The sequence below is a fragment of the Microtus oregoni genome, unplaced genomic scaffold (genome assembly GCF_018167655.1).
Source record: "Microtus oregoni isolate MIOR12 unplaced genomic scaffold, Mior012 000002F_ref0000024, whole genome shotgun sequence".
Taxonomy (NCBI): domain Eukaryota; kingdom Metazoa; phylum Chordata; class Mammalia; order Rodentia; family Cricetidae; genus Microtus; species Microtus oregoni.
Genome location: NW_024543061.1, coordinates 55216641 through 55229092, shown reverse-complemented (window position 1 = coordinate 55229092; position 12452 = coordinate 55216641). Strand labels below are relative to the sequence as shown.

The 12452-nt window shown below is 51.5% G+C and overlaps 1 protein-coding gene across 2 annotated transcripts in view; it reads right to left on the bottom strand.

The window, feature by feature from the left end:
- Slc6a1 (solute carrier family 6 member 1) overlaps positions 1–8547 on the bottom strand; it is a 34160-nt gene extending 25613 nt beyond the window's left edge. The window contains exon 1 of one of the 2 annotated variants that reach the window (XM_041640000.1): positions 8398–8547. The gene's annotated coding sequence lies outside the window, so the exon portion shown is untranslated. Of the gene's footprint in view, positions 1–7977; positions 8003–8397 lie in introns of those variants that run through there. The other variant, XM_041640006.1, reaches the window with a different exon arrangement.
- Between the last annotated feature and the right edge of the window lie 3905 nt (positions 8548–12452).

Here is a 12452-nt window from a genome sequence, read left to right as displayed (position 1 = left end):
TGGCGGAAGGAACCCGTCTCCTCCAGTGCGGCGTGCTCGCAGGTTTTTAGGGATGCAGCACACACAGCATGCAGAGCATTGTGCCTGTTTCTGAGGATGGAGGCGTTTGTATGTCTCCTGACGGATGTCCTAGCCTGGGGACAAGCATCTTGTGCCCCTGTACTGGCTTCAGCAACTTTCATTCTTGCAACTTCACCGGTGGCAGCAGTGACCCCTGCCCCTCATCTTTCTCCTTGGGCTAATGACAGATGGTGGCTGCTATAGAGGGAGTCAGTTGGGACTAGCTGGTGGCTTCACCTACCATACCGTACATCGTTTTGTAATGTCTTCTGAGGTGGGGAATGGCATTCCTCCCATTTTCCAGCTGAGGATGCTGAGGCTCAAAGATGCATGACTTGCCCAGAGGCACGGAACTAAAGGGATGGGGTGGGGGTTGACTTTGACTTCAAAGTTGATGCTCTGGCAGCGTGCAGTGTCCTCTCCTTTGGGCTGACCTGTTCCAGGAGGTCCAGCAGAATCTGTACATTCACTGTCCTTGTCACTGAGGAGGAACCAGAGCTCTGCTAGGCCCTGAGACCACCCCTCCTGAGACCCCAGCAGTTGGCTTCCACCCCCTAGGCTAGGCTTTCCCTGCTGCAGTGGGAAGCACAGGGCCAGCTCTGCCTTGCCTCTGCTCTACCTAATTCTATGACAGCGAAGTGCCCCTTTCTGAGTGGGTTGAGAAAGGAAGGAACTCAACAGCAGTGAGCGTCTCGACAGTGACTCCATCCCTGCGCGCCCATCTCTGCACACCCATGCATCCTGGCTGGGGAGCCTAATGCTTCAACATAATCCCCTCTGCTTTCTCACAGGCTCCCTCACTCCAGAAGCTCCCGGATCAGCATTCCACACGCATCGCTCTCCTTGTGCAACGCCATTATCTCCCGAGGACACATGCTCCGTTGTCACGGCAACCAGAGTCCTTCCTCCAACTCCATTTAATAATTTCTCAACAGTCAAGCTGGGCCGGCTTGGGGCAGGGGAAAGAGCAGCGAGGCTGGGTGAGAAGTTCTGGGTCCTAGCATCTGTTGGGCCTAGGACAACTGTCTAGGCCTCAGTTTACCCATCTGTAACACAGGGCTGCCTACAGTGGGTGTGCTTGTGGTTTTAGCTTCAAAATCCCGAGAAGCAGCCTGCTAGGTCTAAAAACGCCACTATAGCGACCAATGTGGGAGGTTAGGATAATATTTTAGGCCAGAGAATGAACTGGAAGCTGTCTTGAGTGGTGGCAGTCTTTCCTGATAAACCAATTCTAACATGTCACCTCCAGACACTGAACCATCTCCCCGATCCCCCAGCATTAGAGTTGGTTGGTTGGGATACACAGTTCCACCAGCAGTCATCATAGACCCCTTTCTTCCCATTCTGTGGATAGGCAAACTGAGGCAGAACAGCCTGGGTAAGGTCCATGTTCTCCTCAGAAACCAGGGACATACTATCTAGGAAGCTGAAGCAATAGGACATGAAGAATGGCCTGTCTACTGGCTGCCTCTCTACCCACTTAGCCCTTAGCTCCTATTGCTATGGTCCCCAGCTGTGTGACTTCTGGCTGTCACTCAAGGAACCACGCAGATGATGGAGAAGGAAAGGGAATGATGATCTGGGTCCCTGAAGAGATACAGTTTCCACAATGAGAAGCTCTTATTTTCCAGAACCTGGCACACAGTAGGCGCACAACATTCTATCTGGTGTGACTGAATGCCCACACCTGTCCTAACCAGTATCTAACTTATTTAGGTCCCCAGAGGCCTCCAGAAAAGTCTCCCAAAGCTGCCATGGATGGATGTCCCAGAAACAGTTGAGGACCCCAAGCCTAGGAAGGACACTGGCGCCTCTGGGACCTAGTGAGCCTCCAAGGCTGCAGAGGGGTGCTCTGCCCTGGCCCTGGCCTATGGCATCTCTTTTGAGCAGGCTGCCGGCAGCCCTGCACTGCCATTGAACTCCCCGGGCTTGGCGTTTCCATTGAAGCCCTACCAAAGGAGAGGAACCACATCTGCTCTGTCATTACTGCCATTCAATGCCATTTGGAGAAAGAGCGGCTCGTCTTACCCAGCCATTAGTCTCAGGAGGGTGTCATGGAGAAATTCAGGGGGTGAGGAGGAAGTGGGATGGGCAGCTTCCCTCCCCCAACCGAGCCTGGAGCCTGAGGAACAGGCAGCAGCAAAAGGACGGCTATCCTGGTCAGCAGTCCTGAGAAGAGACGCATCCATGGTCCCTGCAGCCTAAAGCCAGGCAGGAGGTGACTCTCCGCTTCCTTCTCGGGTGTGCTAGCTAGGGTCTCATGGAGTCCCAGCTCTGTCACGGTCTGTGAACTAACTTGGGACACCCCTTCAATTCTGGTGTCTCTGTTTCTTATGGAGGTTCTTGGTACCGTGGCTGGCTCTGTATCATGTCACAGAGTCAATATTAGGGGGGTGACCCCATGTATCATCTGCACTTTCTTTCTGAGAAAACCTGTTAAATGGCACACACCTGCCTTTAAACCCCATTTTTACAAACATACATAGGTAAGACTGCTTCTCGCCTTTCTCCATGAATACTGTTTTTTGTTTTTTTTTTTTATTTTTTTGCAAAGGTGGGAGGTGTTACGGTTTCCTATTTTTTTTTGTTTGTTTTTTGTTTTTAATTAGACGCGAGTCCTTGATCTCAAGCTCTGGAAGTAGTCATAGTAATTGCAAAGAATGAGCCCCATCTCCTCACAGCTCCTCCTGTCACCTCTACACAGCCTTCTTTCTGCTCAGGTGCTTTTCAAAGAAGTGAACAACATGGAAAAACATGGGCTTCAGCATCAGCAAAACTCCATCCGAACATAGCTGACAAGCAGGGCACCCACTCTCCGGGTCCCTGCCTCAGAGCTGAGGAGAGCATCCACCCCAGCACCAACCTTGCAGTGGGTGAAGTGAGGGGCTCAGCCTTGCCCAGGGCCTGGAGGTGGGGCACGCGGGCAGCAGTCACATAACCGGCCAGCCTTGTCCAGGGCCTGGAGGTGGGACACTCAGGCAGCAGTCAGATGACCGGTCAGGTTCTTTAGTCCACCTTACAACAGCTAGGGGACTGGAGAAGCCCCCAGGCCTCCTACCTCCCCTATTGCACCCCAGAGGCAAGTGTCCCAAACAGGTAAGATGTCACAGCCATCAGCACAGCAAGTGTTCAACATCAATTCTAAGCAGGTGATCTATTATGTGCCCATCCCCCATCCATGTTGAGCTCACTTGTAGCCACGTGATGCTCCGACAGTGGTCTTCAGATAAACTGGCTTACATAGGAATGTTGCTCCACATCCTTCCTGGCTTCTGAGACCACAGACCCCTCTGTATAACCTAACAAAGGCTGGAGGGTTCGTGTCACCCCAATTCCTTCAAATGGGAATGCCTGTGTCATGCAGGCCTGTTTGAGAACACACATCTCTCCCTCCTCCATATCTGGCTACTGCTGAGACCAAAGGATCACACTTTTGAACCCTAAACTCTGACCATGACCAAGACAATGACAGTTTTTGGTCAGAGCCCAGATAAGGCTCAAATAAGTAGAGAGACAGTCCTTTACTCGGCAGTCTCTGGGTTGAGCCCATCCTTGACATCTGCCACCTCAACCCCCGGTGCTGTGGGTTCCTCTTCTTGCAAGTATGGTGCTACCCAGGTTCCCTCTCAGGAAGAAGGGCTCAGTAAAGAGGACCCATGTCGGCTGCAAAGCCAAGGTACAGGCAAGGACTTGGAGTCCTCTGAGCCTCAGTTTCCCCAAAAGATGAGGATAGTAATGGTAAGAGTGTCTTTGGAGTGCCTGGCTCAACTAAGAAAATGCTTTGAAAACTGAAATTCTACATATTAGATGAGTAAATATTCTCTCCCTGAGCCAAGAGAACTCATTTAGGTCAAGGTCAATCAGATTTAGGTTTATGAGAAAAACTATCTGAAAATAAGATTCTCTCTGGTTGATGGAAGACTCTTCTCTAGGATTCTTCTCTAATCTTTTCCTGGGTTACTTCTCCATCCCACCAGCAAGGGCGTGGTTTACAAACTATAAAGTGCTACTCTGATAACCAGGAGTCGTGTGGTCAGCACCAGTTTGCAGCCAAAACATTGGCTCCAAATGTCTACACTCCTCTCATGGCAACTGTGTGCTCTCTCTGCTCTTCTCAAGCAGGAAGGCCAGGGAGGCTACCTGTAGCCAGCGCCTCCCAGGGCATCTTTGACCTTGAACGTCCCTCTGTCTAAGGCTCAGCTAGCTCAAGAGGTGGCGCAAGACACTGGCCTTGCAGACATCAGGCAGCTGACAGGTGAGCAGTGTGGCAGGTCACTGTCTGAAGCAGCCACCAATTTCTGCCTTTCTCACTTGCTTGCGTGTCAGGATTACACCCAGCCCCAGAAGCCCAGGGCCCCTTTGCCAGCTGAGGGGCCCAGCACCTTAATGTGCTCCGTTCCACCCAAGTGCATATCTCCCCCACCTTTCGAGTGCCACCACCAATCATTCTCCAAGACCTGGTCTCCTTGTAATTTCCAATTTGTGAGAAATATAAAAATAGAAGGCTATTCGCTGCAGGCAGCTCACAGCGAATCGGATGCCCCTTTCTGTGTCATGTCAGATCACTGGAAACGGAACTGATGGCTTTCTTGGGCTGCTCTCAATGGCTCTCAGAGCAGGGAGGTGGGGGGAACAAAAGATGAGAAACCCAGGAGTTTGGGAAAGGTGGTGGCCAGGTGCATGTCACCAATACCAGCTTTAAGTGAAGTGCAGGCCACAGATCCCTTTGAATAGGATGGTGATCTCAGCTAGAATCTCAGTTCTGCATTATAACAGCAGAGGTCTCCAAACTTCAGCTTCCTCCCGCAGGCAAGAGCCTCTAGGCAGATGCCCAGCCTGGAGATGAGGGGCCTCAGGTGATGGAGGCAAATCCTGAGGTTTCTCTAGCAGGCTGTGCCTGGGCGCCACAGCAGGAGGTATCTTCTGCAGGGGAGCTTGAGTTTGGACTCAGGGTCATTTACTGTCCTCCTCTGTTACTCCCTCTGCACAGGGACAGTTATGCACACCTCACAGGGGCTTGCGAAAATTAACTGCCACCACAAAAGTGCAGCAGGACCAGATTCCCTGGCATTTTGTCAGTGTGGCAGCAAGGACAGCTGTCACTGTATCTGCAATGCTGTCCTGGGGACAAGGGTTCTTGAAAACTCTGCCTTTGTTTATAGCCAAATTCCAGGTCACCGCTTGTGCTCACACCTACCGCCTGTACCAGGAAGGGTCTCTGCTCTGAGTGGGTTTCACTGGCCTTCCTTCCACAGCCGAGGGATCAGGGTTGGTCAGGAGTTAACGACAGCGGTGGGTGTCTAAGAAGTTTACAGACACCTCTCCCAGGAAGCCCTATTTTGAGATTCAAATCTGGCCACCCAGCCTCTTTACTCTCAGGGGCCAAGTTCTCTTCCACTACTTCACAATGGCTTTCAGAGAATAGGGCAAAGCTGATGAGAGAGAGAGAGAGAGAGAGAGAGAGAGAGAGAGAGAGAGAGAGAGAAAGGAAAAATAAGAAGGAAGGAAGAAAAGAAGGATGGAAAAGAAAAAAGAAACTTAAAAAGTCAGCAAATCTTGGAGCAGTGGCTGCTTGGTGACCTCACCACTGAGGGAGGAACTGCTCTCTTTAGCTGTCTGTGTGGGGGGGGACTGCTTTTTGCAGTTGAAGTCATTTCAAGGTCATTTGAAGTCATTTTAAGGTCATTTCCATCCCAGCAAGGGCTGACCAGGTGAAGAATTGGCAACATTACCCAGTTGAGTGGAAGGGACAGCTCTTATTTAGGCAAAGACAGGCCTGTTGCCACATTTCCATTTCGGGACCAGGCAAGGTGACAAAGGGGCTCTCATTGGGTTTGGCTTCAGGAATTCCTCTGAGGGAAAAGGAAGCTGGGTGAACACAGCTTGGGACCGAGGGGCTATCTGGCAAGCTCTGGAACAGGACGCAAGGAAAGGCATGGCTTCCAGCTTACTTGCATGGTCATGGGGAGCCTTTGGGAATGCGGAGGGCTGCAAATTGTGGCCAAGGCTGGATTTGCTAGGGTCGACCCTTGGCCAGGCATCTGACATCAACAGAAGCAAGAGGCAAGGAGGAAAAGTCAATTCTGAGTTTCAAGTGACCTGAGAGATATCTCACAGCCCGTCCTAGGGACAGGATTTCTACAGGAGGGCAATTTATTTAATGCTGCTCTGGACCTGTCCCTTGCAGGAAAGGAAGAGAAGCAACCATTTTTCTGACAGCAGGTCTGGAGGAACTGTCCCAGTCCACCATGAAATCCCACTGTCAGTGACCTACACTTGACTATCCCACTTTACAGCTGTGAAGATGTGTGGCCAGAGAAGCACAATAAGGCAGCCCCGGCTGGGGACTCAGAAGAGCAGGACCAAATCTTTGCCGCAACTCCTCCTCTCTGTGTGACCTTGGGCAAGTCACTCCCCCCCCCCTTTTTCTCATTCTCCCTTGATTCTAAAGTAGGGCTTAAGGCAGCCCCCCCCCCCTTTTTTTAGTGAGGTTAGGATAGAAATTACAAGCTTGGCACACCAAAAGGCTTCAACATTCCATTTCTTCTTTCCAAGGGGGACTAGAACTTGGCCAAGGTCACCCAGCCAAGCAATGGCAGTGTTCAGCCCACACTGAACCCTCACCCAGGGCGCGTTCATTCGTTCCTGGCTGTGGATTCGAAGGAAGCATTTTACAGCCTTCCTGTCTCACCGACACAGGCAGATAAGGGCAGGTCCCTGCTAGCTGGACCATTAGGCAATCACCTTCCTCCCAGGTGGGCTTTATTCTTGAACACATTGAGTTCCTTCTCGGTGGATGAATTCACAGCCTTAGCTCCTGAGTTTCCAGGAATGTCAAATACTGTGCTGACAGAAGTGTGAAGGTTCTGCATCTTTCCTTAGCCTTGCCTTGGCCTCTGAACTCCTCATTAGAGCTTCATTCCAGAGATCCTACTTCCAAGGAAGGAGGGTTCCACTGGGGAATGACCACTACTGCTTTCTCCTTCGGTGGTAGCTGCCTGTCTTCTATGCCTTTCTCAGGGAACCCCACTCCACAGAGGCTCTGGGGACAGGCCGGCCTGTGTCTCGCTGCCTGGGACTCACTGTTTGTCCTCTCGTCACTGGCCACCAAGCCAGCACTTGGCTAGAGACAGAGCGCTTTCTTTGTTTGCTGCCTGCCTGGCGATTCCTTTCTGAAGCTCGAGGGAGGCTCAGCCATTTTGCCCTCCTGTTCTGGGGAAAACTCCCTCGTTTCTCCTCTCTCAGCAGGGACTCAACCTCCCAGGGCCACTTTCTCACCTTCTCCTTTGCTTTGAAGAGGGTCTGAGGATGCTTTGACTTGGAGGTGCTAGGTCTGGTTCAGTCTCCCCAGAACTGGGGTGGGGGAAGACTGCAGGACACTTTGAATTTCCACAGACCTCTTTTGTTTTGCAATTTGGAAGTTGGGGTATGCGGGCTCCACTATTTCCATCAAAGTTCACAACAACAGATATATAGAAATACAGGCAGGACTCAGGACATCATTTTTTTCTCTTGCCCAACACACACCCCGCATGCCATAGAAAAACTGGTTCCGCTCAGCTGGACATAGTCCCTTCCCGGATGTGGTCACAATCCCGTTCACCCTGATCTTCGTGGCCAGGAGGTTCAGTCCATGGACCTTATGTATCTTGGTCTTAACAACTGGCTTTCAAAAATCCAATTTTCTCCTTGAGACTCGGGTCTGATTTGAAAGGACGTTGGCTCTGTACAGAGCTGGCCATTCTGAGTCTCTTGTTGGAAGCCCAGAGCAACCACAGAACAGGACCTCTGTGGGTGTCACCCATGGGGACGGGGATGAGTGCATACAGGGGGATTGGGCATGGAGAACCTATGGTCATTCACAAAAAGGAAGGAAGGTTTGCCACCCAAACCGCTGTAAGTCCTGGCCCGATCCACCTCTTGCACTGGACAACTCTTGGGTGAGCAGGGCAGCAGCGCCAGCTTGCGCGCGCTCAGCCCAGGCTGTTGTGCACTTTCTTGAAGCTAGGGTTTCCAGAGAGCTTGAGGTGCCCCAGAATGGAAAGGAGATGTCCCCATCCTCAGGTGGTCCCTAGCCTTTACATCCTTCCCGCCCCAGAGAGAATGAAGCATGCGGAAACTGGGGACGTGGCGCACGTTAGTCTAGCTCCCTCCTGGATACCCCGTCGTCGACTGGGAAATGAACCAGGACATCGACGGCACCCAGCCTCTTGTGACCCTCCCGCCTCCGGAGCATCCCTGGGCTGCAGCCGGCGCACGTCGGAGGCGAGGACGGGGGTCGCTGCAGCCTAGGAACCCACCCTCCACCCAGCGCCCCGACGCCAGCTCCCCTCCTACCTGCAGCCGGGGCTGCGCGGGCCGCTCCGGGGTCGGCCGCGCTAGGACGCGGGCGCCTGGGCTCCTGGGCTCGCACAGCTCGCCTGCAACCTCTCAGCTCGCTAGGGCTTCGAGGGCGGGCGGAGGGGCGGGGCTATAGGGCACGCCCATTGGGCGGGACTTGTCCGCGCCGTCTTGCCCGCCCCTACTCTGCTGACTCCACCTCGCCTTTCCCACCTTTTCTGCTCCTGCACCTCTCTCCCACTTACCTCTGTTCTACTCTCCTCCTCCTTCTACCCTGCACCCCTCCCCCTCTGCCTTCGCCTCTCTCTACCAGCCCCCTCCTCCCTCTGCCTGGCTCCCCTCCTTCCTCTGCTGGCACCCTCTTTCCTTCGGCCCTGCTCCCCTCCTTCCTTGCCCCCCTTCTCTCCATCCCCTCCTCTCTTCCTCTCTCTCTGACCTCCTTCTCTCTCCCAGCCCTGCTCCCTCTCCATCTTCTTGTTGGCCTCCATCCCCCTTCAATCTCCTGGCCTCAAAGGTTTACTTCAATTTGTCTTTTGGTTTCTCTGGTTCTGTCAGACCTTCTCTCTTGGGGGTACTGTGGGAGCTGGTTTAGGACTCTTGAGCCCTCCCTTCTTGTCCTGTCTGTTGCTGCCTTGCTGTTTCTACCTGGAAATACTAGGCTGGGAAAGATGGCCTCTGCAGGGGTGTGTCATGAAGGGGTGTGTGTGCGTGCATGTTTGTGTGTACAGCAGACTACAATCTGTGTATTTACAGCAGACTAAAATCTGCGCAGGTGTGTACAGCAGACTACAATCTCTGTGTGTGTGTACAGCAGACTAATCTGTGTGTGTGCGTGGATGCGTACAGCAGACTACAATCTGTGTGTGTGCACGCTCACGCATGTGTGCGTGTACAGCAGACTCCAATCTGCTCATGTGTGTGTATGTGTATACAGCAGACTACACTCTGCGCATGCGTGTGCATGTGTGCGTATACAGCAGACTCCAATCTGGAAACCCAGGGTTGGCTAAGACGCCTAGGTGCTCTGCTTCCAGCTTGTGAGGTGTGAGGGGTTGGTTGTCTAGAACATCCCTGCTTCTGACCAGCCCCAGCACAGTGCCAGCTGCCTCTCTCTCGAAGTCCAGACCTCCTGGCTCCTTCCATAGAGCCGTTGGGGGAATGGCCATGCCTGCATTTTCCACAGTCCCCTCAAACTCAGAGAGAACTCCTTCTCTGCTGCAATGTTGCCCTCCCCGCTTCTGTCCCCAAGTCTGTTATTTACTATTTGATTTTCCATTCACTATTTTCATCCATCATGGGGTCTCCAGCCTCAACTCCCAAAGGCCACCCGAACTCACTTTCTCCACACTCACTTCCACAAGAACGGAGGCTTAGCGCTCTCTGGAACCCCCTGACTGGTTACTGGATGCTGTCTGTGCTTCAAACAAATCTTTCATGAGCTCCTTTAGTGCAACATACGCTGGTTCGGGCTTAGGGACACAGTGGTAGACACAGGCCCTAGCTCTTATGGGGCCAGTAAGAGAAACAGGCTTTCTTGGAAAAAACATTAGGGAGCCTAGAATGACAAAATTGGCCAGGGCCACCGTGAGGGTCTGTAGTAGTATATTACTTGTATTTTAATAAATAAATCTTGCCTGAAGACCAGAGGCAAAGCTAAATCCACTAGAGGTCAGGTAATGGTGACACACATCTTTAATCCTAGGATTTGGGAGATAGAGGCAGATGGATCTCTGTGAGTTCAAGGCTACTCTGGCCTACACAAGATCAATGCAGAAACAAATTCGGTGGTGGTGGCCTACACCTTTAACCCCAGTACTAGTGGGAATATAAAATGGGAGGAGAGAGAGGTTTAGTTTGTAGTCACCCAGCTTTGGTAGAGGTAAGACTTCTCTGCTGGCTTGGCTGCTTTGCTTTTCTGATTTTTGGGTTGAACCCCAATTTCTGTCTCTGTGTTTTTATTATTTGTGCTGCAAGGGTCCTAGCCCAGGTTGGGATGACAGTTGCATCCATTCAGGAAAGTGCTACTGGGGAGGGGGCGTGGTTAAATCTACAAAACTGTCAGGGGAAATCTGGGTGTGGAAGCAAGGGGAAGGGTTGCTTTTGCAAGCCTGCTAACCCTTCCTATGTCTTCCTGTCTCAGGACCTCTGTTTTTACTGAGGGACCTTCTCCCAACTCCTCCCACTCATACGAATGGGTAGAGAGCGCACTTCCGCAAGTGGGACTGTGACCCAGAACCCTGCCAGTCAGGACATATCGCCTCAAAGCAAGGGCATGCGACAGATGTTAGGCTAATGACACCTCCATCTGGGACTTTTACCAAAAGTCTTGGTCATCGACAGGTTTCTAAATCTGGACTGACTGACACACCTGGAAAAATCCTACCTGAATGTACGGGAACATAGAGGAAAACGGAAATGAGGCCAACAGAGGCCCAGTGAATGTAGTTCAAGCCCTCTGATGCAGCAGTGCCTGAAGGCAGAATGATTCTCTGAATAATCAGACACTTTTTAAAAGGTTGATTCATTCTTATTTTGTGTATCTGTGTAGGTATGCTCATGCGTGTGTATACCTGCTGCCTGCAGACTTCAGAAGAGGACTTTGCATCCCCTGGAATTGGAGTTACAGATGGTTGTAACCACCATGTGGGCTCTGAGAACCAAATCCTGGTCCTCCAGAAAGCACAACTAGTGCTCCTAACCACCGAACCATCTCTCCAGGCCCTGATTGGCTTTTGTTTCCATCTTTCCACATCTCTGCATCTGTTTGACCTCCCACAAAAAGCTTCCCCTGGCAGTCAAGACAGTTTCTTAGGCTTGCCTCTCGGATGGATATTAAATATTAAAATGTTCTCATAGCACCCTCCCCTCCACCTCAGCCCCATATGCCTCCCAGCCCAGCTGCATCGCTCAAGGAATGGCCTCTAAGCGGATGGTAGCGAACCACAAACTTGGCGTGATAGAGCGCTGAGTGCTATCCCTGAAGCATGAGGAGTGTGTGTGTGTGTGTGTGTGTGTGTGTGTGTCGTGTACACACGTGCCCATGCACTGTAGCTACAAAAGAGGCAGGACCCCCAGCCCCTTATGAAACATCCGAGAGAGTCTGTCAGGTAACTCACAGGAGTTTCATGAGTTACAGAAGCATCCTCTGTAACACCTCATTTCCAAAATGTCAGCTGCCAGCCCCTGGCTGTGGTGGTAAGAACGTTCACGGAAGAGGGTGAGCCTTGGGTTGGTGCTGGGCAGAGGTTGAAGCCTCTCAGGAGCATGGGCAAGCATGTATGAAAATCCCGCATCTCCAGCTGTGGTGGGCAACAGGATAGAACATGTTGGATGTCTTTCTACTTCGACCTTGTGTCCATTTTCTTGGAGGCCTATTTCTGGCAAGTAATATTGGTCTTTTAGTTACAATGTGATGCAAAGTTTCCTTTTCAGATACACTTATTTAATCTAAAAAAAGGAAATATTTAAGTAAATAAAAATAGACACGGCACACAGATTTTTGCCCGGCTCTTGTGGCTGGCTTGCCAATGACTTCAGTTTGTGTGGCCTAATTTAGAGAACTGCTTCGTCTGTGTATTCATTGGCTCAACAAATATTTATTGAACACTTAGTGGGTGTGAGGCACGGGGGGAGGACTAAATCAAGAGACCTTAGAGTAGGGGAGATGCCTTTCAGGAATCCAGGGTCTGCGTGCACGGTTCACCCACACACCACACTAAAATAAAACATGAGACTTGAACCTGAGAGCACTGGGGAGCCATTGAATGACCTGGAGCTGAAACGTAAGGGAGAATTTAAGAAAGCTGAAACTGCTAGGGTTGGAGGGCCTGGCACCTAGCTGAGTCCCTAGCACATAGAAGGTACTCAAGAAATAGCTGGAACTACAGCTGTTACTATTATTAACATCCCCTCTCTTTCTTAACTTAGAGAATTCACTGAGTCTCAGATCCATGGATTATCAAACCAGAAGCAGTTTGTGGATTAGTCGAGGTCCTCAGGAGGGAGCAGCGGCTTGTCATAAGACTCCAGTTATCTCGTGGCAAAGCCAGAAA